Below are 26,203 nucleotides of genomic sequence, written 5' to 3' on the forward strand. Positions count from 1 at the left end.
TTTAGTAATGTCCGACTCTTCGTGACCCCATGGACCAGAGCACACCAGGCACTCCTGTCTTCCACTGCCTCCCGCATTTTGGTCAAATTCATGCTGGTAGCTTCAAGAACACTGTCCAACCATCGTGTCCTCTGTTGTCCCCTTCTCCTTGTGCCCTCCATCTTTCCCAACATCAGGGGCTTTTCCAGGGAGTCTTCTCTTCTCATGAGGTGTCCAGAGTATTGGAGCCTTAGCTTCACGATCTGTCCTTCCAGTGAGCACTCAGGGCTGATTTCCTTAAGAATGGATAGGTTTGATCTTCTTAGTAGCACCTTAGAGACCAACTAAATTTGTTATTGGAGCTCATACCAATAACAAACATAGTTGGTCTCTAAGGTGCTACTGGAAGCAATTTTTTTATTTTGTTTCGACTACAGCAGACCAACACGGCTACCTACCTGTAACTTGCTGTGAGATGTTTATATGTCTTCCTGTTAGTCATTCGTTCACCCCACACTTTTCAGTGCATTTCCCCATCATTTTCTCAAATTGTAAAACAGAAAAGAAAAAAGAAAGACAGAATCAAAATTCTTTTTTGAAGTGGATTTGCTGTGCTGGGGTGACAGGACCTGTTAGGCAAAAAAACAAAAAGGTAAAGGACCAGTCAAAGGTGATTATGGGGAGAGGCGCTCATCTCACTTCAGACAAAGGGAGTTGGCATTTGTCCACTAGGGCGGTTCATTAAAAACTTTTTTTAAAAAATGCATGCGCCAAAGGTCTTATCTTAGTACACTAGGTATTATATAGCAATATCTGAAATTTCATGCATATCAGTTAATGTCTTGACTCTCCTCCAAGAAAATAGCTGTTTACTTGGTCGTTTTCCTATGTCGTGAAGGCTGAAATTTCAATTCAGTGGAGCAGGGTCAAGATATTAACTGATATGCATGAAATTTCAGATATTGCTATATAATCCTTAGCGTAGTAAGATAAGGCCTTTGGAGCAGGCATTTTCAAAAAAAGGTTTTTTATGAACTGCCCTATTGTCCACAGACAGCTTTCCGGGTCATGTGGCCAGCATGACTAAACCGCTTCTGGCACAACGGAACACTGTGACAGAAGCCAGAGTGCACGGAAACACCATTTACCTTCCTGTTGCAGTGGTACCTATGTATCTACCTGCACTGGTGTGTTTTGAACTGTGCGGTTGGCAGGAGCTGGGACAGAGCAATGGGAGCTTACCCCATTGCGAGGATTTGAACCACCGACCTTCCAACTGGCAAGCCCAAGAGGCTCAGTTTAGACCACAGCGCCACCCACATCCCAAACAGAACCTGTTAACTCACTTCAACTCCGAAAGCTATGTATGCTTGCCTTATTTCACTTTTCTCTGATATCCCCCATAGATGGCAATCTATAATATCTGAGATTTAGAGTTTAAAAAAAGAAAAAGAGGCCAAAGTCAGTTAAGGTAGAAATGGTGGTGGTTGATTAAATACAGCAGGAAGGTCAACATTATTAGTGCCTTATTCACACCCCAGTGATGTTAATGGGAACAATTCCAATTAGTACCAGAGATGTTTTATCAACTGTTTCTGATAAACACCTCCTTAAACCCCTTTCGACTGTGAGCCTCTTCATTAATCATTTCTACAGAGCCTGGATCTTAACACAGTGGTTTCTGTTTAATAAAAAGAGTTTGGTCTAAGTCCATCAGTTTATTCTGTCATATTTATTTAGGAGATGTGTGGGGAACTGATGAAGAGAAGGTATAGCTCAATGGGGAAAAACTATGCAAGATGTTATATTGATTTTGATAGGAACAAATGCACAGAAGGTCGGTGCTATCACATCAGGAGAATACCAGAGGCATCACTGCTGTGCAAAGCAGAAGGCTAAATCAAAATAATTATATTTTGCTCTTCAGTAACCCATGAACTGGTGTAATTATAAAGGCTTCAATATTCTGGTGTCAGAACTCTGTAATAAAAATATGTAAGTGAGCAGACAAGCAATTCAATCATCTAAGCAACACCTAAGGAGTCTTAGTTACGATGGGAAGTGAGAGAAAGACAAAAGGACAGTCATTTTAAAATTCAGTAGGAGATCAGAGCTTTGGTCTATACAACAGATGAAACAAGTAGTGGGTTTTTTTATTCTTAAAACACATTTCTGTGCAGCTCGGATTCACTTATCCAAATATGCCTTTTCTATTTTTAAAAAGTCCTTCCTGCTGCCTGCTCCACGATCTGGTAAGAAGAGCAAATTCAGCTGCTTGCTTTCTTGTTTTGTTTGTGTAGGAAACCATTCCTGAACCCACACCCTACTTCTCAAAGGTGATGTTCAATTCAATGAGATCTTCTCTATAAATATATTTCTTAGATTATATGAAGAAAAGGGGATCTGAGGCCCTCCAGGTGTTGTTGGGCTCTAACTCCCATCATCCTCGGACAGCCTGGACAATAGTGAAGGATCAAGAGAGTTGTATTGCAGCAACCTTTGGATGACCACAGCCCTGTGTGGACCAGTCCTTGGAGGTGCTGAGCACATAGTTGAGACTTTGGAATTATTGCTGCTGCAGTTCCCACAGCTACGAAGGCAAGCAGCTTTTTTAAAAAATAAAAAATTAAATAGTGACTTTCCTTATCAGCTGTGGGAGCAAACACTCAATAGAAAGACCCAGATAGATGTGCAGTTCATTCGCAAATGTATAAACAGCTCCTTTGTATCACTGAACCTTTGACTTCAAGCAACAAAGGTTCTGGCTTACACTGATGGAAGAGGGTCAAATTAGCAGCATATATGGCAACATCTATAATCTATCATCTGTCTATCTATCATCTATCTATCTTCATCTATCTATCATCTATCTAATCTATAGTTGGGTGTTGCCATATATGATGCTAATTTGACCCTCTTTCCCTCAGTATAACCTTACGCTGCATTAATATGACATCATCTTTCAGCATCTGTCAAGATTCACAGCCAGAAGGTGAGAAACGAGCTGTGGGGGGGGGGGGGAGCGGGATAGAAATAGGCTGGCTTCTCAAAAGTCCTTGTTTAACTTTTATTTTTTATCACAACACTTGGAGAGAATACAGCTTCCTGAAGCACGAGGCCCCTTAAATTTGAAAAATGAAATTGATATGGAAGGTTCCCTCCACCTCACCTTCATCGCCTCACTGGCGTGCCTTTGGCTGTGTCCTCAGGTCGTCAAGCTGTCCAGCACTTTTTTAGTATTTCCATTCATATTGATTTCCCCTCCATTTTTAATAAAGTCACTAAATCCGTATCAGTGCCCTTATGCATAATTCAGCATCTCTTGACACCAAAGGCAGCTAAATAAAGGAAGCGATATGACTCCCATTAGAGATCTTTTATGTCGTAAGGCAGCTAAAGTGCACATCTTTGCAGCCTGTCTTATTTGCTCTACTATCTCACTTAAACAACACTGGCAATTTTGCTTACTGTTGTCCTACTTAAAAAAAATATATGTTACCCTGCTTCTTCCTAAACCATGTTTACAGAACAGTGGTGTGATCTACAGGTCTTAGGTCATACTGGAACCATACATTTATAGCACTCTCAGATCATGAGGGCAGCAGTTTGTGAAGGGTGCTTGGAACTGTAGCTCTGTGAGTTCAGCACTATTAACAAATTACAGTTTCCAGGATTCTTTGGGGTACTCATTACTGTAAAGGTGGTATAAAATATATGTGTGTATTTAAATGTATGGTGTGGATGTTGACTTAGACAAGTTCTGTCAGAATAAGTCCTTTTTTGGGGGGGGACAACTTTAATAAGGAAAATAAAGATAAAAATAAATTAAAGGTGGTGGAGGGAGAGAAAAGCATAACAACAGCAACAGTAGACCACCATTACTTCATACCATGGATACAGACAGTCAACATCAGTACACAAAATTTTAGAGTAAACATTTTAAGTACACAAATCTTAAACATATATTAAGGCCTCTGGATGTCTAAATATGGATCTGCACCGAACAAATGCCTATGTGAAATATTTTTAAATGTAGTTAGGGCAGTAAGGCTCTTAGACTTCTGTGTAATAGATGGAGGTATATTTATCCTTCAAGACTTGAAGTACAAGTCTCTTAGCCACCATAAGAGCTCACAAAATCCACTTTTGTTGTCCATCCATGAATCCCCATACTACAGGGATATAGTTTAAAAGTAAACAAACATCTGCAAATATCAAGGATTTTGCCAAGACAAAATCGATGTGCAGAAGAACTTCATACCAAAAGGAATATATCATTTGATAATCCCGCATAATATAAACAAACAGAATCATACCATAAAGCCCCAAATGAAGTTTGGTTTTTGTTTGTTTGTTTTAAAAGAAACAGCACTAAAACAGCCCATATAGCACAGAGAGAATATATTCCACAAGTAAAACAAGAGTAAAAGGGTCATTTTTAAAGGCCTGTGTGAGTTAAAAATGCATTTGCCTGGTGCCAAAATGACGTTAAAGCAGGCATTGGATTGGAACATATGTAGCAAGAAAGATGCAGCAAGAAAGATGCATTGCAGGGAGTTGGACTAGATGACCCTAGTGGTTCTTTCCAACTCTATAATTCTATGTGCAAAGAGTCATGCTACTTATCTCATGCCTTTTTGTGGATTCCTTGGCATCATCCCACCCCAGCAAATTATTAAGAATATTGTCATTTGTCAATGTTAGGCTCCAAGCTGATATTCAGTTCCCACCATCTTGTACACGTGTGTTAGAAAATTTCCCATAGAAGTTCCAAGAAAGAAATAGAGTGAGTCACAGAGAACAGTCTCTGCTCCATGTTTTTATACGGAGAAAAATGTGGCTCATGGGACTGAATGGAGAAGATGTAACATTTGCCCCTTTTTCTGTGCAACTGTGCCCTTAGATCCTTGGTGGCCTTTTTCCTCAGAGGAGCCTGACGGTGATTTATAGCCTGTTCGATTTGCCTTAATTGGAAAGGAGAGATCATTGTTGACAGCTTTGTCTTTGCTTAGAAAATAATGGGGTTGTTTCACAGGGAAAACATGTTCAATCCCTATCAGTATAAGAAAGAAAGAAAAGGTTGGATCTAATTTAAAATGGCCATTAAATAAAAACAGTATGTTTTATTGACCAGAACACATTTTCAAATGAATTAATGGATTATTCTAAATTTAGGTGAAACAACTAATTTGTACAGAACCCCATCTGTTTGGGGGTTTCATAGTTCAAGTTTCATAATTCTGTAGTCTTGCTAAATAGAACTTTGGGATTTATTTTATTGCATATGGAACCAAACCACTGGCATCTTGTAATACGAAATTTCAAAATGGAAATTTTGCTTTGGAAACTGACATCATTTCTACCTGAAAGTGCCAGTTCATAAAATGATTAAATTTGAAGCGCACCTGAAAGGCGTGCTCAGGTAAATCTCTGCTCTGTTCCCTGACTACAGCATCATGGAATTTGGTTGGGTCTTAAGGATTGAGTCATGTTTTTTGTAAATAGCCATGGGGTGTAGCTAAGGGGTGACAGGAAAGCACTCTGTGCATGTTCAAAAATAATCTGTTCCTCAACAAGCTCAGAATTACAGAAATATAAACCAGGAAGATGAGAGATTACCACCTCAGCCTCAACATAAATTATGGGCCTTGCCCCAGTGAAGGCAGCTATTAGTTCAGGATTTATGCTATAAACACCAGCTGTGCAAATAATTTGTATGTCCACAAAGGAATCTCATTGAAATTACCTGAAGCAGGCCAAGCAACAAGCACTTGGTGGAAATAACCTAATCATCTCTTGAAATGAAAAATTCCTGGACATGCCTGCAAGGATAGCCCTCTGGGTCTGGAGGTGGGATTCAGAGTAGGGTTAATGGGGAGGCGGGTAGACCCCTTTAGTTAGTGTGTTTTTTTGGGGGGAGGGGGGCAATTCCAGGATTGCAGCCCAGACATTTTAATGGGTACTAGGAGGGAAGAGAGCTATCTGTTTGCCTATGATGTAAAGCTTTGCTTGCTATTGTTTTTAAACAGCACTTTTCGAAGGTTGGAATATAGCAACCGCCTTGAGATCTTTGTATGAAGGGTGGTATACAAATATGTTGTTTTTGTTGCTGCTGCTGTTGTTCCTGTCTACCAATGGTGCTGGGGGATGGAAACCTGATGAGACTGTGCAGTCTGTTCAAACACAGAGGGCTTTTTTGCAACCCTTCCTACAATAAATATGCTTTGCATTTGGTGGTTGACCACCAATTCTCTGCTTCATGAATATGTCCAGGACTAGCAACATAAACTGGCGAATATGTTATTTTCATCCTGGATATAGGATCAGATATAGATCATTTTGGTATATTGCTGTAGAACAAGAGAATTGTTGCATTGGAAAGGGTGCTAGGTAGGAACTGGAGACTGTCCTTTTTTGGCAGATTGCCCAGCAGGCGCATTATGTGACCCATGAGAGCAGCAAAATAACCAGACTGTACAACAGTCTTTATTGACAGCAGCAGGCAAGGCAAGGGCTGGCATGGCATTGGGTCCCAGGATCAGTTCAGTATTCCACAAGCCCCGTGTTGATGGAATGGATCTACTGGGTTTGGATCACTCCAAACCTGACCCATCCAAGTGCCAATCAGATTGAGAGGGGTGGGTGGGAATCCTTTCCAGCCCTGTCAACCAGTGACCCAAAATTGTTCAGTGAAGGCTCTAACCCAAGGATGGGCAGGTGGGAAGCTCTCAAGCAGCCTTTTATAGGCTTTCCCCTCCCCTCTTCAGCAAGGGCTCATGGGACATCTTTTTCCCATGAGCCTATCGCACAGAGAAGATACTGGGCAAAACCTTGCCCAGTATTTTGCTGCAATCTATGGGCCACAGCGCTGTCGGGCAAAGGTGCCCCATGCTTATTGGGCACGGAACAGGGCTTATGCAAATGCATTGATACTGCATTTCACAGACACCTCAGTGGAGCCTTGGTTTAAATTTGGTTTTGTGTCTCACACTGCATAAGGTCTGGTGGTGTCCAAATATTTATCAAGCTAGAGTCCTGAGAAATATTAGCTGGCAACAACATAAAACAGACAAGTTTTAGGGAAATTAAGACAAATTTAGGATGTCCTTCATAAGCTTTTTTCAAATAAATTTCAAATATTTTTTCAAATAATGAACTGTTCACACGATGCCTTAGAGATGGCTTAAAAGGCCATTCCCACAGCTGTGAAACCTTATGGTAGGAAAGTCTGTCCTCATTATGACATTATTTTTTGCAGTCATTTAAAATGTGCATTTGAAGCTATTCAATTAGCATCTTTGTTTAGCCTTGGAAACCAAATATTATGATAAAACAAACATCACAATGAAGCTTTGCAAGTCAAAATGTATTTTTTTGCAGATTCACTGCCACTTTAAATTTTATCTATCTATCTATCATCTATCTATCTATCTATCTATCTATCTATCTATCGATCGATCTATCTATCTATCTATCTATCATCTATCTATCTGTTGTCTTACACACATATGTCTTTAGGCAAGGTAAAATGAAAGCAACTAATGGAAAGCAACAGAGAAAACCAAGGATATATTTAAACGAACACACAAACACAGAACACACCAATCCAAAGCAGACACCCATTCATTCAGAAAGGAAATATGTTTTGATACTTCCAGCATCAAGTACAAGGCAGTATCTTGCTAGATTTGCAAAAAATGGTACCTTTACATTAGCCTACAATTTTACCTTACTATATTAGGAACTTGATTATTTCCTATTTATTATCCTGGAACAATGCTTCTGTTTAAAGTGTTACCTGTATCACAGATATTTAATTCTGGGTTTTCATGGTAATTGTCCCAGGGCTATGCAAATGCCAATTTGACTTTGAAGTCTCTCTCCCTGAGAAATGCTGCTGATATGAGGTTGACTCTCAAGCGCTATGAACACCACATGTCTGATTGCACTCTTATGCATATATTAACATTTAAAGGAACAGCCAGGCCGGTTGTTAGCCTTCCAGCAAGAGGGATAAGGCGACTCATGAAGATTCCTAATTAAACAATAAAGCTTTAAGTGGTCTTGAAGTAGTATAATTAATGCTGTATTATTAACATCTTAACTACAACCGTGATTAAGACTGATGTGGTAGTGATTGAAAATATGAAAACAAAATGATGAACAGCACAATAATGTCACATTTTTTCCATGGGTTTTTGCTTATCCTCAAAAGAAGATTTGTTTAACGCACTGGAGGGTGGGGGAATAAGCCAAAGAATCTAATTTATTTAGAACTCTGTAGGATTCCAGAATAGCTGACTGTATAGGAGAATTTGCCACAGGTCAATCCAGAATTGTGCACACAAGTCACACTGAAATTTGTGCTGCATTGGAGCCATAACACCCATCTTTATTAAGCCCACCTTCTCTGTTGCTTCTCTTTAATTGTAATGTAGCTCTAGAGCTCAGGCCCATCTAGTGAAGCTGAGGGTTGCTGAGGTTTGTAGTCAAGGAAGCACTAAGCAGATCATTTGAGCAGCACAAGGATTTCTCCACCACAATGAAGCAATCTGTCCCTCTGCTCCTCCAGCGTGTTCCCTAAATCTGTTTATGGGGTGTGGGGGTGGGTTTCTCCAACCCTCCGGAGCAGATTTGGGGATGGTGCAGAGGGAGGAGAGGGAGAATGCCTTTGTGCTGGTACAAATCCTTGTGCTAATGCACATTTGTAGTTGAATACCACCCTCAATGTGGGAAGATTCAGGACAAATGAAAATAAATCAGTCAAATGTATATGCTAAAAATCACTAGTCATTACAAAGACAAAAGGAAGCAGTTTTTCACACAGCACATAGGTAAACTATGCAATTCAATACCAAAAGGCATGGTAATGGCCAACTTTTTATTAAAAGGGGCTTAGGCAGATTCATGCAGGATAAGGTCATGATGGCAGTGGCTACCAAGTACCTGTAAGGTGGAACATAGAGAGAAGGGATGCATGATCCAAAGCTATACTGTCTCTCCCTTCCAATCATATTCCCCAACTACTCACCATTCTGACTCCTACCCATAATCCCACACCTCCACAAATGCACACAAACACACCGTCCACCCAATCACTCAATTATGTAATGCAGAAAATGAGGAGGCAATGAAACCGCTCAGTGACAGAACCATATAAAATTTCAAAACAAATGGCCACCCATCAATCACACCTGAAGGTGCAGTCCCCAAACCAATAAATATATCACGTTTTTAAAAAGCAAATCCAACGTCCTGTTATATTTGCATACAGCAAAAAGTCCATGATCTGGCGTGATGTTAATTTATATAGGGACATAAATTAATCCCTCCATTTGTGCTGTGGGGCTGATAAGTTATATCAACGCACAATAGTCACAGATAGTGACATCGCTTAGCCAAGACCTGGATTCAGTGGAGGATTGAGATAATAATGGTCTCCAAATACTAAATCATATTAAAGTGCCACATTATGTAAATGTTTAGCGGGTGCAATGCTTTGAGGAAGCTACCTTTTTTCTCTTTTTTTGCCTGTATGAATACTCAAATGAATGTTGATGGATGCTGGCAAGATATCAGCATATGACCTTGCAGAATTAGCATACCAAGGCCTAATGAATCATTGAGCCTCTTTTTTTATTAAAGTATTAATTCTTCCCTAATTGAGGCTTCGTTAACAAATTGTTATTGAGCTTGTACTTATCTCCCCTGCCCCAAATATTTGCCAAATGTCCAGGTGCATCTCCTCTACAGGGGAGTCCTAGCTGTAAAAATTAAAGTTATGCTGCTTTCAATCATCGCCACTGCCACCATCACCACTACATACTCGCAATGCATTTCCAGAGAACATCCTACTTTATCTTCATCATTTAAGCAGTAAAGCCAGAGAACCCTGTTAAACTGTTAAGGGTGTTAGTGAAGAACCCTAAAATTTGTTGTGTCAAGTGATCAGTAACAGATAAATCTCAACACTCCCGCAAAGCTACCATTCCCAAAGTTCCTCAGTGGAAGCGAGTCATTATAATTGTGCCAAAGCGGAAATGACTGGCAGAATCCGAGACCTGGGAGAAGAGTTGGTGGAAGAAGATTGGAAGAAATTTAAAGACTATTTGCAGAAACACTGTAAAATTAATGAATGTTAAAATGATGCTGGATTGAAAATAAGTGGCATTAGCAACAAAGTTAATAAGAATATGTAAAAATGGATTGATAATGGATGAAAATATAGAGTTATAATATGTTAAGATATAGAGTTAAGATAAATGAAAGAGGGTAAGGATTTGTTGATTTAATTATGTAAATGGGAACACAAAAAGGGGAGGTGTGAGGAGGTCAAGGAAACAAGCTAATGAGTTTAAAGATACAAAAAAATGGATTTGTTTTTAATTCTTTCTTATTTATTCATTTTTTTTGCATTTTGCATTTTTATTTTTATTTTTTATTTTTTCTACTTTATGTATTTTTGTATGTTTTTTTATTTCTTTCTTTTTATATGTTTTCTTTTTATTCTGTAAACCTTTGTTTTTTGTAAAATCCCAATAAATATTTTATATATATAAAAAATATATAATTGTGCCAAAGCTCAGCCTTTCAGCTCTATAGGGTGGCAGGGCTGCATCCAACTAAAGCACAACTACCCTTCAAAATCTGCACGTATCTAGTTTTTATTATGTAGTTTGCCACCCAAACAATGCTTATAAAGGGAAATTGCTTGCAGAAATGTGTACAATAGTAAAAACTTCATACAAATGTATTTCTTAGGACAAATTTGCACCAAAATACTGATGAATTTTCACAATATTGACAACTGGATTTAAGATTGGGGGAAAGTCAGGATCTGGGAGAACTGAAACATCCTGATACTTCCATCCCTGAGAAAGGTAACCCAGTGATTTGATCACTTTGGTCACCCTTTTCTGTACTTTACCCCAGATTAGTTAGTTAGTTATAGTGACTAGAACAGTACACACTATTCCAGATGTGGGCTGCACCATCCACTCATACGGTCCAGACACACTGGCTAGGCTGGGGAGACAAGAAGCTAACTTTTTGGTCCCGGATTTCATGGAATTGTTAAGAAATAAATGTCATGCAACTTAAGATGCAGTTAAAAATAGTGCAAATTCCTCTATAAAGCTTTATCTATGGTCTTAAAAGAAATGAATTAATATTTCAAATAAGTAATACTAATTGTCTGCTAAAAGGTCAGCAAAATGCACAATTAGAATACAGTGGTACCTCGGGTTAAGTACTTAATTCGTTCCGAAGGTCTGTTCTTAACCCGAAACTGTTCTTAACCTGAAGCACCACTTTAGCTAATGGGGCCTCCTGCTGCCGCCGCGCCACTGGAGCCCAATTTCTGTTCTTATCCTGAAGCAAAGTTCTTAACCTGAAGCACTATTTCTGGGTTAGCAGAGTGTGTAACCTGAAGCGTATGTAACCTGAAGCGTATGTAACCCGAGGTACCACTGTATATGAGATTTTGGGGAAATATGCTTATGTTCCAACAGATGAAGGTTTTAAGGTTGAGCACTAGCCTACAGTTTGACAAATTTACTGATGGGATGCTTCTGCAAATGCCTTCTGCAAAGGTATTCCGACTTCATTAAGTATATATAAAAAGAATATTTTAAATGAAATGGTTTGGAAATAGCAAAGTGCATTCTTGACATTAACCATGATGGACAACAAGAAACAAAACAAGAAGTGATTACAAAGTGGATTATAAGAAGCAATGCATCATTGTTTTAACAGTCCCAAATGATGGACTGCAAAGGCAGAGTTACACACACACACACTTCAGAAAGGGCAGGAAAACACTACTAGTAAGTTAGCAAGATGAGCACTTTTGGAAACAGCAGCAGAAAACTGAAGGAACAGACTATTTTAAAAGAGTATATCCATGGAGTCTTGAATAAATAAAAGGGAGAGGATGGATATGCCAAAGTTGGAGCCAGCAGGAGGTGGCCCAGTGACCTTCTACTGAACTTTAAGCTTGCTTACACAGTTTCAAAACCAACCACATGCTTACTACTAACAGAAGCATGAGGCACCCACCGGAAGAGGTTAGAGGCATTCATTTTCAGTGCCTGCAGGTCTTTAGCTTAAGGTGGTAGCTGCTTACACAGCACTGAAACAACAAACAAACAACTGAATGCATCACTCCAAAAGAGAACACAAATATGCATCAAATTTGCATAAGCTAACTTATATGTAAATATGCCAATTTAGAAATAGTTATTTGGATAGGCATACAATACATCTCACCACAGTGGAGAAAACTTTGATCTGATGATCTGTGTCTGCTGCCCAGATGTTATTGGGCAACTTCAGGTGTCCCCCACCATTGGTCTTCTTTCTTAGGGTTCTTTAACTGGACTGACCAATCCTTCAAACAGAGGGTTCTTCTAATGAAGATCTGTCTCTAAAACAAGGCACAGGGTCACCCTACTTTAGCTGGAAGAACAGCAGCCCATTACAATGTACTTACAAAGGGCAACACTTTGTACCAAATGTAACCAGCAGTGGAGAGATAAAGTACCAAATGCAGTGGAGCAGTGGAGGGATAAAACACTAAGGGATTATATAGCAGATGGAACAAAAGGTTCAACCAGAATGGGATTAGCACCCAGATGGGCAGTAGTAGCAAGCAGGGTCACCCCCCAAAAAAATGATATCTCAAGAGTTTTCAATATTTATATTGAGACCTGGGTGCAGCTAGCATTTATAGGCAGGGAGTGCATCAGTAGGAAGAGGTTCCTTCTGGTCTGCTCCCTAGCTGTGCCCACTGGCTCATCCTTGATTGGCTGCAACCATGGACAAGTCCCAGCAGCCAGCATGGGTGGTGGAGAAGGAAGTGATGTTCTTCTCAAACCACACCAAAGCTGGAAGACCACCCAGCCACTGCAGCCCCAGTAGACTGCAACTGCCTCTCTCCCCTAGCTGGTGGTAAGCATCCATTAGCTATGGAAGAGTAAGAGTTATGAGTGCAAAGAGAGAAATACTCTCAGTGGCTAATGCATTGCTGTCATCAAATAGGCATATTGGTTTCAATGAAAGAATTGACACAACCAAACCTGTGTATAGCAAATCAAAGCAGAACACTGTTCTTGTACTTGATCTCTTATAGATCAGATCCATCTGTTTTTGTATGAAGAGAGAGAGGGGGGGAGAGAGAGAGAGAGGGAGAGAGAGAGAGAGAGAGAGCGAGAGAGAGCAAATAAAATTAAAAGCAAGCTTCCAGATTCAATCTAATTTTCGCCCTGGGGAAAATGTGTCAGAAGGACTGTGGCAATAAATCATTGCCTGAAACTGTTAGCTTCTACATTCTGCACCTTCTTAATATGTAGTATGGCCTTCTAGCCTTTTAATTACATTTGTATTCCACCTTTCCTCCAAGAGATTGTGGGACAGAGCCACTGCTGGTCATTGGAATGACCTCATTGCACTGAAACTAGCTCATTGGACTGAACCTTGAGCCCTGTTCACAAATGTGTTCTGGGGATGAATGGAGTATATGAGGAGCAGAGGTCTTCATAGACCCTCTGATTTTTTAAAAAATAAAATGTAGAAAGATAGGTTCAAAGATTCTCATGGCTAATCCTCGATTCAGGTTTGTTATTCAGTCATAATCCAAATTTCCACTACTTCATGTGTCTAATGGGCATTTTAAATCACTGCAGCTGGAAAGTATTTCTCATGAGTCAGTGTGGATCCAGAAACAATTCCTAGTACCAAGTCACCTACCCCTCTGTCCTTTTGCTCCCCTCAATGTGAGAAATACAGTTCAGTTTTCCTTTCCACTTTGTAACCTCAGTCCTGCTTCATCTGATTGCTCCATTCCTCATCTTTGTATCACCAAACAGTCCCATCCATCATCCCTGCCAGTCACTCATTTCTACCAACACTGAAATCTTTATAATTTAAATATGACAGTCTTTTTTGCCCGTTTCCCCAAACATCCCAGCATCAAGTGATTTAGTGTCTGGGAACAACTCACAGAGTGGCTGGACCTCACTTTCTCACTGCGAGGAGAAAGTACACCTGCAAGGAGAGACTTGCCAAAATAAATCAAGAGCTCTGGGCTGTGCTAAACTAGGGCCATTTTTATAGCATTTAGATGATACTGCAATGCCATTAACCAGAGTGCAAATGATTGAGCAGGTGATAAATTCTGGAGAGGAAAAAGGCATTAGGCAGTTTTAAATCCATAAAAATACCCACTTTTTTAAGCAATAAAGAGTAACCGGGTGCCCTTTCCCCCCACTCCTTCAGAATCTTCATCTCATTTCTGATGTGGCATAATCCAGGCCATTCTGTCAACATCATCAAATTGTCACTGTCCTTTTCAGCAGGAGGGACTCATCTAGCAGACAGCACAAACCACTGGAACTCTCTCCACCTCACAGGCCCACAGCAGGAAGAGTGACAGACCATGATGATTCGTATTCAGCTATGCTGTGTTCCTTTGCCTATCAGGACAGTTGAGAGCCCATGCCAGTGGAAAACAGGGTTGGATAACCACTGAAGCAAACTGCAGTGGTACCTCGGGTTAAGAACTTAATTCGTTCTGGAGGTCCGTTCTTAACCTGAAACTGTTCTTAACCTGAGGTACCACTTTAGCTAATGGGGCCTCCTGCTGCTGCCATGCTGCCACAGCATGATTTCTGTTCTCATCCTGAAGCAAAGTTCTTAACCCGAGGTACCATTTCTGGGTTAGCAGAGTCTGTAACCTGAAGCGTCTGTAACCTGAAGCATCTGTAACCCAAGATACCACTGTATTACCATCATGTTCTCTTCCCAGAGTCATCTCAGTCAAATTCATACAATACATTTAAAGCACATTGATGGCACTGTAATAGTCATGTCTTTCCTCTAAGAATCCTGGGAACTGTAATTTACCCCTCATTCATACAATTCCCAGAGCCAGGAATAGTGGTGTGTGTGTATAGAGCCTTGACTGATAAAATGGCATAAGTGTTTTAAATGGATTGTGTGGATGTAACCTTAGTTGATCAGTGTGAGAAACAGGACGCTGAACTAGAAAGGGCTTTGGTCTGATCCAGCAAGGCTCTTCTTATATGTTAGGAATATTTAGGCCTATATTTTCCTTTCAGAAAGGCAATTCTCTCCTTTGGGCTCAGATTTCTGGAACCTTCTAGGACTTCTCTGTCTGAAACCTGGAAAACAAGTCATCTGAAATTATTTTGTACAGGTTTGGCTCCAAGGATGAGGGGAGGTTTTCGGCAGGGTGTTCCTATTGGTCACAGTTGCAGCTATATCTTACTTTTCCCATAATGCAAAGTATTGAAGTTCTAGCATTCCTGAACATTGTGGGTCAAAATTGGCCACCACCCAAAAATGTATGGCCCCCAGAATGCAGGCCATTGGGTTTTTTTAACCTATAGTAGCCCCAGAGAGACAGAACTTCTTCTAGGGCACTGCATTTTGGGAAACTGAAATTGTGGCCACAATAATGCTCATCAGTGAGTTCTGGCAGCTGTCCGAGGATGCCAGGTGGTGATGCCAGGCCTGCCTATAACTTTGTTGTTTAAAAAAGGGGAGAATGTTAACAGGTGTAACTTGTAATGCAATGGGAAGAAAGCTGAAAGCTGAAAGCTGTAGAAATTCCCAATTATTCCCTGTCTTCCATTGCTTCTGGTGATCCTTCCCTGCGACTGAAAATGCTCAGAGAAATCCAGTGTGTGTTTGTGAGACATGTTGGAGGCATAAGCCTCACAGAACTCACTGAATTTATCATTATGCCTGGAGAACATAATGCTGCTCATTTATTCCGGTTTAATCCCTCCCCTCACATTATGTTGCCAAAACAATTTGGAAACCATCCATATTTTCTTTTTAATGTGACCACATACAGTTATAAGGAAAGCTAATCTCTCCTCAGAGAAAATTTAGCAGACGAAAAGTTACACAATTTCTTTTTTTAAAAAAAGAACCGAACTCTCTTTTTAAAAGTAATATGAAAGGCTGATTTGTAAACTCACTAGTCTCATAGCAGCAAAGGGAATATAAATATTCAGTGACTGAAACACAGGGCATGAGTATAATGAAGTGCTTGTAGAGACTAGCCAAACATTCTCCCCAAACTTTGTGAATTCACAGTAACCTGGTTTGCACATCACACTGGGCCCAATCACGACTTAGCATGAACACGCAAGCAAACAAAATTCAGGAGAGGATATCGGAGCTGCTTTGCTCCTCCCCAGTGTTCTTGCTACGGTGTCATGCTGAGATAGGCTAACCACATCACCTGAACCCAGGCTTGTGGTTTAGCTTTCCTGGAAAACGATGGTTTGTAAACCATAGTGCAAAGCTTGGTTACAACTGATGACATCAGGGAGGGCTCTGTAGGCGCATGAGCACCTACCAGTGCCAGCTAGTGACCCCTGATCTGTATCATAAACTGATATTGTTTTTATACCATTTTAACTGTCATGGCTTTTCACAGAGATCCATCTGGTAGTTTAAGCCCAGAAAGATTGTTGAAAATTCTGTTTAGACAGGTGTCCCCATTTCTTCCTTCAAGGTGCCATAGATGGGATTCCCAGGCAGTCTCCCATAAAGACACTGCCTAGACTCACAGCTACTTAGTTTCAGCCAAGTTTGCTCTGTTATGCCCCTTCAAGCTGGGCCTTTTCAAGAGGCAACCTGAGGCATCGGTGGTATACTGGGTGGGGCCTGAGGTACCAAACTCACATCCCTACCTACGTGCCTCCCTGCTGTACACTGCTGTCCCTGTTGCCCTGGTAACACTGCAACTTGGTCAGTTGCTCTCCAGAACACCACCACCTATTCTGAACAAGGGAATTCTTTCTTATTGTGAGGTGACCAAGAAAGTGCCTCAGACTATTACTTAAAAAGAACCTAAAACTAAATTTGAAGTAGCCTTTCTAGCCACAACAGTGCAAGCACTCTTCTAGAGCAGCTCTCCCAAAATGCCTTGCTCCAAGGAAGGATCCCTTAGAGTGAAACAGAGAGACCAAAATGTGCTGCTGCCCCCACAGCAACACCAATGCAGTTTTTATTAAAATGAGCAGGAGGGGCTGAGGAGAGAAGGAGTGGGTTGGAGGTGGCAGCAGGATGTGATGGCAGAACTGCTCGCCTCAGGCGGCATAATACATTGTGCTGGCCTTGCTTCAGGACATGCCCTGAGACCTGGAGTGAGTAACTAGTGACCTTGGGATCCTTAGCCTCCTTTCAAAGCCACAGTCCCTGGGATTTCCTGGGAAGGCAATGATTATTAAGCCCATTTAAGTCTGTACACTCAACACAGGAAGCTGCCAAACCATTCCCCTCACATAAAAAGCAGGATTTTAGCAAAGACTTGAGAAGCTGTCTTATAGTAAAAAAGATCATTGGTCGATCTAGCTCAGCAGTGACTCTCCAGAGCTTTAGGCAGTGACTTTCCAGGGTCTTTCTTAACATTTCTTGGAGATGCTAGGGGCTGAACCAAGGCTTTCTTGGCACAATCAGCCCCTTCAGAAGGATGACCTGAGTCAGCAGCAATAAAACTCTCAGCCTGTTTCAAATTTCAGTATCTCCTTTGCTACCCTTCTGACTGTTGGCTCATCAAAGGAAATGTCCAGCTGTCTGCAATATAATTGGGACTTCCTTGACTTCTCTGAAACTTAAATAACTCAGCAAACCAACTATCCCACCTTGATAACAATACTTCCTTCTGTTGCTTCCCCCACTCTTCCCCTGCTGTTCATATGGAATAACTGTCCAGCATGACTTTTTTCATTGCCGTTTGTAGTACTGGGATGTGAGCCATATTTTTTTCCTCCTGAGTTTCCACAATTGGGGGGGGGTGCAATGGACGCACTCTCTCTGAAGGAGATTTGAGAAGCATCACATCCTGAGGTGGATGGATGGCAACTTGCTTGTCACGCACAGCAGTTGTGGTGAAGCACTCTGAAGAAGACGGAAAATTGTTTCTCTGGAAGTCATGTTTCTTGCAAACGATGTCAGCTGTCAAGCGAAAGGAAAGAAGTCACTAGAGAGATGACAGCCCAATAATACTGTTATTAACAATGTCCTTTGTTAAATTAACAATGGCTCCTCTGTGAAGATAAACTTATTGTTGAAGCTAATTACTGCAGACTATAAGCAGGGTATTCAGCATTCTCCACATGCGCTGCATGCAAGGCTTTGTAAGGATGCCTCCAACTATTTGACCTACTAAGGCAGTAGTCTTATGCACCTCTTTGCCAAGTGTTTATTTTTTAAAAGAAAAAATATGGCACATGGTAGGGGTCAGTTATAGAGCAGGTCAGCTTGATGGCAGCTGATCTGTGAGGACATCAGCTCCTGTAGGAACAGAGCTAATAACAAAACACTTTGCGCTTATAGCTGGTTCTGGCAGTCACATTTGGCTGAGCTTTTGCCTGGTGAGAAATGAACTGGGATGGTTGTGGATATAAGGGCAAATCTCACACTTGGCACTGACAGCCACCAACATGGATGACTTTAAAAGAGGATTGGACAAATTTGTGGAGGATAAGGCAGTCAACGGTTACTAGCCATTGGGGTGGGACAGCTGGAATATGCCAGGTGTGGTGGTGTTGCTGAACTAGACCTCCCATCTCCACGGGCCTTTGGCCATGCTTGTTGGGGCTGATGGGAATTGTGGTTCAGTTGAAGGCCAGAGGTTTCCCACACCTTGAGTAAGTGTATCAAACACTGACCAATCTAATAATCTGGGGTATTATTAGATGAATTATTTGAAACCCACATGAATTCTTTTCAAACTGCATGGAGCACCTCTGAATACAGGGAGCCAAAGCGCCAAGTCTAGCATGCATAGACAGCTTTATGCATTAAAAAAAATTGCATCTCTCTCAGTAGCCTCATCCTGAGCAAGTGAGACGGTTTAGTTACAACCCACAGCTTCCAGTCAAGCAGTATATGCTTGTGCTACATCACATCAGCAACTTTCTAAACTATCCCAGTCTTAGCAATTGGGATATTGGATAGATTTTTATCTATTTCAGATCGTATCTCCAATATCGCCTAGAGCTGTCTCATTCTACATAGCTATATACATGAAACAGAGCTTTCTCATTCCCACTGTAAGTTTTTTTCTCGCAGTCCCAAAGCGGAATTCATTTTCGTTTACTAAGCCTTATCATTAATTTATGATTAACTCCTTTGTTTTGGTGTTTTCCTCCCTCTTGAAGATTAACCATGTAACTAAAACAAATGTCTTTAATAATGTTGCTTCAGTTTTATGGCTGATCAAAACAAATTTCCTTCATTTTTTTATCGTTTTTAAGTCACTTGAGAAGCAACGTTTAAAAAGAGAGCATTTCCAGAATGCTGCTGGGGGAAGGAGGAGGAAAGAGAAGCTGTTTGGGTGGCTGCATTTTATTTTGCATTTTCTCTTGCTTTCAAGGCAAATTGCTTTATGGAGTTGCTTTTTGACAGCAGCAATGGGAGCTGCGATGAAAATTCCATTTTAGTCAAAACCCGACTTCACAAACAACACCACTTTCCTTACCAACCCCCACCTCCACCTCCACCTCCCCCCACCCCAGAGTTTAAATTCAAGGTTCCTCCTGCGATATCACACTCAATCAAATGCGACAGGTTATTTCTATTAAAGTTTGGGGTTGAATGGAGACTAACTAGAATGGCAATTCTATGGCTAATAATTCATTCTCGAGGTGGAATTTAAGAAGATCAAATTTATAGCCTCATTGAGATGGAAAAACTGCTTGTTTTTGTTATTCAGTGAATTTAAATAAAATCCATTTCCCCCCTCTATCTTTTTAAAGAATCTCCCCCCTTCTAATTTGCTTTATTGGTGTATCTGTTTATTTCTTCATATTTTGTTGGCACAGTAATTGTTCCTCTCTGTAAAACTTCCAGTGTCATCCTTAGAGAAGTAGCCGCAATACAGCCACGACCAGCATTTCTAACTTGCTTTTTCTTCTTACAGAAGGAGAGCACATTTTCTCAGCAAATCTCAGAGGATGAGGATGAAAGGGGGGGGGAGGAGAGAGAGAGAGAGAGAGAGAGAGAGAGCCATGTATTCAAATACATCAGCATTTCTAAGGCTTCCATTTTCCACAACATAGCTCTTTTATTTAACCTAGCATAATTAAAGCTTAATTCCCTTCCATGCTCTTTTGTTTCTTTTCAGCCAAATGCCTCTGACAAGATTGTACTGCTACACACTGCACACACTTTGAGGCACTCGGTGATGCTCTTAACTTCAACTGTGTTTGAAGGAAAAATGCTAAGAGCACAAAATGTGGAACACCGTATGAAGCTTCTTCACAGGCTCAAATAAAAAAGCAGGCTGTTCCAGAGAGAAATGCTTATGAAACAAAAATGTGGACTCTTTCTTTGTTTGGTGTAGCACAATTAAGGAAAAGCTTAAATAGCAGACGATCAGACTCTCGTAGCAATGTAGAGCTGGGGCGGACCCAAAGGGTCCTGTAGTCAAACCCCCTGAAATGCAGGAACCACAGCTAAGGAATCTCTTAGTCAGTGTGGTGTAGTGGTTAAGAGCGGTAGACTCGTAATCTGGTGAACCGGGTTCGCATCTCCGCTCCTCCACATGCAGCTGCTGGGTGACATTGGGCTAGTCACACTTCTTTGAAGTCTCTCAGCCTCACTCACCTCACAGAGTGTTTGTCGTGGGGGAGGAAGGGAAAGGAGATTGTTAGCCGCTTTGAAACTCCTTAGGGTAGTGATAAAGCGGGATATCAAATCCAAATTCTTCTTCTTCTTCTTCTTCTTCTTCTTCTTCTTCTTCTTCTTCTTCTTCTTCTTCTGACAGCTGGCCATCCAACCTCTGTTTACAAACCTCCAGAAGGACTATCTGAGATAGTCTGTTCAACTGTTGAACAGCTCTCACTGTCACATAGTTCTTTCCCCTGTTTAGTTGGAATTGCAATAAAAAGTGAGTCCCCGCCTCCAGATTTCATCTAAAACTATAAACAATTCTCACAAGAAACCTGACAGCATATAAGACATAAGCAGGCTGATATGAGCAAATCCTGATTGGGTCTCAGATGCCAAATTCTGTATATAATCTGCTTAGAATGGATTCCACTCCCTGCAACATTTCTCTGATGAAAAGTGGGACGCCCCATTCCATCTCCTCCAACATTTCTCTGCAGAAAATAGGGACATCTAAAAGGAAAGTGGTACAGTCAAGGATCAAATGAGAAAGTGGGGCAACTTCTGTAGCTCCGGAACTATCGCTGAAAAAGTGGGACACTTGGAAGGTCTGGAATTCTAACATCATCTCTTGCACTCTGCATGAAAGGTGCTGTGCAGAGGTTGGTGTCAATTAGAAAACTTGCTGTTAAGGTACTAAGAACATTTGTGGTGAGGCAAAAGAGATAAGAAGATGCCGCAAAATCACTGGAGCAAAATAAGTAGGTGACATTTTAATACTGTGTGTTTGTTTGTGTTGCAACCTGCCAGCTACCCCAATAGTTCAGCTGGATCCTGTCCTTTACAACTGTTTACAATATCCCATTTAAATTAACATGAAAAATCAGTTTATGAGAAAAAAGGGAAAGATTTCACTTAAAGGTTTCATTGCACTGAGGCCCTGATCTCCACAGATCCCAGTCTCATTAGTGGGTTCCCAATATCCTGCAATATATCAGTTCTCTCTGTCTGGCTGTCCTGACAATTAATGACCTGTTACTTATAATTAAGGACAGAATGGTGAAATCTGTGTATGTCAGAGGCATACCAATGGACCAACCAGACTAGCAGTTGAAACTTAATGTAGCTGATGGAAGAGGCCTAGTGTAAAGCAGATGGAAAACAAACAGTTAACTGAAGAAAGCAAGGACAGGTATTGTACTGGTTATAAGTTAGTCTGCAACAGAAAGTTCTTTATGGTACTTGAGCCCCATCTGGAGATATGTCTGATAACCCTAGATACATCAGTATGTTATGTCTGTGAGTCTGCACAGACAAATTGCAAGAAATGACCTGTTTCAGCCAAACGATCATGTCAATTTTCTCTTCAACTGGAATTTGCTCACCTAATTTCATAGGCCTGGGAACACAGCCATCTATCTAGGTTCATTGACTCAACTAGATTGATACAGGTGATTTGGAAAAGAAAGGTCATATACACAACAGGCTGCCAGAGTCACATTTTTTTTTAGGAGTGTCCTCTTGACTTTCAGCATCATCAGTCTCACCTGGAGCCTGCATGGAACAAATTAAACGTGGCAGAAGGAAAGAGCAAAACTAAGAGTAACTAGGCATGAGAAAGTGATAAACAGAGACGCGTCCAACCTTATTAGCCATTAGGAAAAACACACACTCTGATCTACGGGGAGGGGATATAACAGACATATGCAAAATCATCATCAGTTTGATGAAAGTGAACAATGTACATGGTAATTGTTTGCCATAGCCCTAGAGCTGGTTTGGGCTATTAAACAGATTGCTAAATTGAGACTTGAATTTAAAGATTCAGCAGAAGAAGCACTCTGTGAAATACCTTCTCACAGCCTTAGTTGCTCATCTGCTTGCCAGGAATGATGCAGAACAGCCTCACAATAACTTGTGATTACACAAGGGAATATTAATAGTTCAACCTTAGACAGAAGAAATGGCCATAACTCAACAAGAGAGTCCATGCTATGCATGCAGAAGATGTCAGGTCAATCCCTGATTTCTCTGGTTAATAGGATCAGGGAGCAGGGGAGGTTAAAGACCTCAGCCTGGGACTCTGGAGAGAGCTGATAGTAGTCAATGGACCAATGTTTTCTATAGATATAAGGCAGTTTCATATGTTCAAGATGCAGCCCTCACAGCAGTACTTATTTTTAGTTCACAGTTTCTGCATCTCATGCATAGTGGAGCCAGTTTGGTGTAGTCTAGTGTGAGACTAGAAACTGGCAGACCAGGGTTCAAATTCCCAGTCAGCCGTTTGTCAGGTTTAGTGCTTCTCCCACACAAGACATGGAACGTTGGCAGTTTAAGTAGCTGAGGATTATTTCTCAATAACAGGCTTACACAACTCATCCTTCTCCATCAGAGTCAGTTGACTCAACTGGCTTCTGACCCCTCCCAAGGCCAGATATACGCCACGTCCTCCCCTGCCTCCTGCTGGCCTGCCTCTGCCCTAATTGCTTGCTCCACCTCCTACTTCTTGGTGACTCAGGTGCAGCCAATTCCTCTTGAGATTCCTCTCTGCTGGGCCTGTCCCTGACAGCTATGAAGCTCACTGGGTGTCAGGGGCTGGTATGAATTGGATGCCAGAGACTAGTCTGACTCTGAAGGTGAAGGAATGCAGGCACAGACAGAGCAGCCTCTGACAGAGGAGGAGAGGGAGGATTTCCCCCGCCACCACCTTACACGTTTCCAGAAGCAGAGAGACACGCAGATTTAGAGGCTGCTCAGTCAGGGGAAGAGCTGGACAGTTTTGACATAGTAGCTAGGCAACCAGGAGGGAGGGAGCCTTTAGGAGATTCTTCAGTCGAGAGTGGCGGGGAAGTCCCTCCCTCCCCTAGAACTTGGAGGACTGAAAGGGTCCAGGAACAATGAAAGCGGAGGGGAGGGACAGGTAGCGTGCTTCTTGCTGAGGAAGGGGAGGAGACTCAGAGTGAGCAACTGCCATCTGTGGGGAAGGCTGCTTGATGCTGCTCTCAGTATGTTGTAGTAGTAAATAAAATGGACTATAAACCTGCCAAAGGCTCGTTACTTCTTATCGAAAGCTACCCAAGGGAGGGGGAAACTCTCTTGCCTGCTAGCATACCTGCCACTAGGTGGCCTTGGGTCAGTCACTGCCTCTCAGCTTAACCTACCTCACAGGGTTTTTGTGAGGATAAAATGGGGAAGAGGAAAACAATATACATCACTTGAGTTCCTTGGAGGACAGGAACTGTGTACACAACCTTGAGTTCCTTGGAGGAAAGCAATAAATAAATAAATAAATAAATATTCCTTTGGAAAATTCCTTGTTCTACATTCAAAAGAATCTCAGGTTGATGTACAGTACAGAAAATCTAAATACAAAACAACAAAGTTCCAGAACATTGTGCACAGCAGAGGTCCAGCACCATATAAAATACTATCATAACCATATACAAAACAGAGATGAGATATGGAGCAAACAAAAACACAAAACAATATATACAATATAGAAAAATCCAGTACAGTATAAAGGAATTTCAAAACAATGCACAAAATATAGGTCAAACACAATAAGAAAGAAAGCAAAAGGTAAAGGTAAAGGTAAAGGACCCCTGACAGTTAAGTCCAGTTGCGAACGACTCTGGGGTTGTGGCGCTCATCTCACTTTACTGGCCAAGGGAGCCAATGTTTGTCCGCAGAAAGTTTTTCCGGGTCATGTGGCCAGCATGACTAAGCCGCTTCTGGTGAAACCAGAGTAGCACACGGAAATGCCATTTACCTTCCTACCTATTTATCTACTTGCACTTTTTGGCATGCTTTCGAACTGCTAGGTTGGCAGGAGCTGGGACCGAACAACGGGAGCTCACCCCATTGCGGGGATTTGAACCGCTGACCTTCTGATCGGCAAGCCCTAGGCTCAGTGGTTTAAACCACAGCGCCACCCGCAAATTGAATGCCAAATTGAATACAAAACAAAATGTAAGCATAGGCAGCTGCCTAATATCAAGTCAGATCATTAGTCTACCTAGCCCACTGCTGTCTACTCTGACTGACAGCAGCTCTCTCCAGAGTCCCAGACAGTAGTCTTTCACCTCACGAAGTAGAAATATAAGAAAAATGTGAAGGTAGAAACATGAGGGAAAGGGAAAAGAGAGAATGAAGCAAAAGAGGGACTGGAAAATTATACATAAGCAATAAAGGTGCTTTTGGAGGTTGAAAGAGTGTGGGCCCAAAAAGTGATAGTGTATGGATTTTGTATATTGATTGAATTAACAGGCAGATTCTTCCAGTCTTCAGATCCAGCCACATTCTGCGACTCACTGAATATGGGAACTCTTTGCCATTTCAAGGGAACTAGGAAACAAGCTTCTTCAGGACTGAGGTTGGATGGCCATGTGTCATGGATGCTTTAGCTGGGATTCCCGCATTGCAGGGGGTTGAACTAGATGACCAGTGAGGTCCCTTTCAACTCTACAATTCTATGATACTATGCCTGGTCACAGTAGGTGTATGGGATGGTCAAGCTGAGGATTTCTGAGAGAGGCTTGATAAAAGACTGCAGCTGGGCTTTCTCAGACTTCAAGGGAGGACAAATTGGGGTACTTTTCAGAGCTGTCATGGGCAGTAAAGGTAAAGGGACCCCTGACCATTAGGTCCAGTCATGGCCGACTCTGGGGTTGCGGCGCTCATCTCGCTTTATTGGCCGAGGGAGCCAGCGTACAGCTTCCGGGTCATGTGGCCAGAATGACTAAGCCACTTCTGACAAACCAGAGCAGTGCACGGAAACGCCGTTTACCTTCCCGCTGGAGTGGTACCTATTTATCTACTTGCACTTTGACGTGCTTTCGAACTGCTAGGTTAGCAGGAGCAGGGACCGAGCAATGGGAGCTCACCCCGTCACGGGGATTCGAACCGTCAACCTTCTGATCGGCAAGTCCTAGGCTCTGTGGTTTAACCCACAGCGCCACCCACGTAGGCAGGGCAATAAGCACACCCACTCTGTACACAACATGAAAAGACGTGCAAAATGCATATCAAAGGCTATGCAACATATTGACAGTTATTAAAGTGATGTTAAATTAGGAAATGCTTTCTTTCTTTTAGTATGCTTTCAAGATGGTAGATTAGCTGGATGTTAGTTTATCATTCCAGAGGCACAGCAGCAGAGCAGGAAGAGTGGCATCCTTGCACTTTCTCGATGGCCCTGTTCCTGCAGCACATTGTTCATCTAATGAACACTGATAGTAAGGGAAGAGGGAAATAGTGATTAAGGTATTTAGGTAAAAAAAGAAAGGTGAGTTAAATCACATCCACACACTCCAAAAGGTGGACAAAAGACGACACACATTTGCATGTGCTAATTTTTTTTAGTGGAGGTGCCAATTTAGAAACAATTACTATAATTCAACAAAGCCACTCCATTAGTGCCAGGACTTCCACTAGTGCAGTAGGACTTCCTTTCCTCTCCCCACATGCCACCCACCTGAATCTGTTCTGTGAGTTACCCGAAACCTCCAAAGCAGAAAATGGGATGCATGGGGAGAAGAGAGGGAGAGGAAGTCCTGTTGCACCAACAGAAGTCCTG

Source organism: Podarcis filfolensis (assembly GCF_964270895.1).
Source record: "Podarcis filfolensis genome assembly, chromosome: 1".
NCBI lineage: Eukaryota > Metazoa > Chordata > Lepidosauria > Squamata > Lacertidae > Podarcis > Podarcis filfolensis.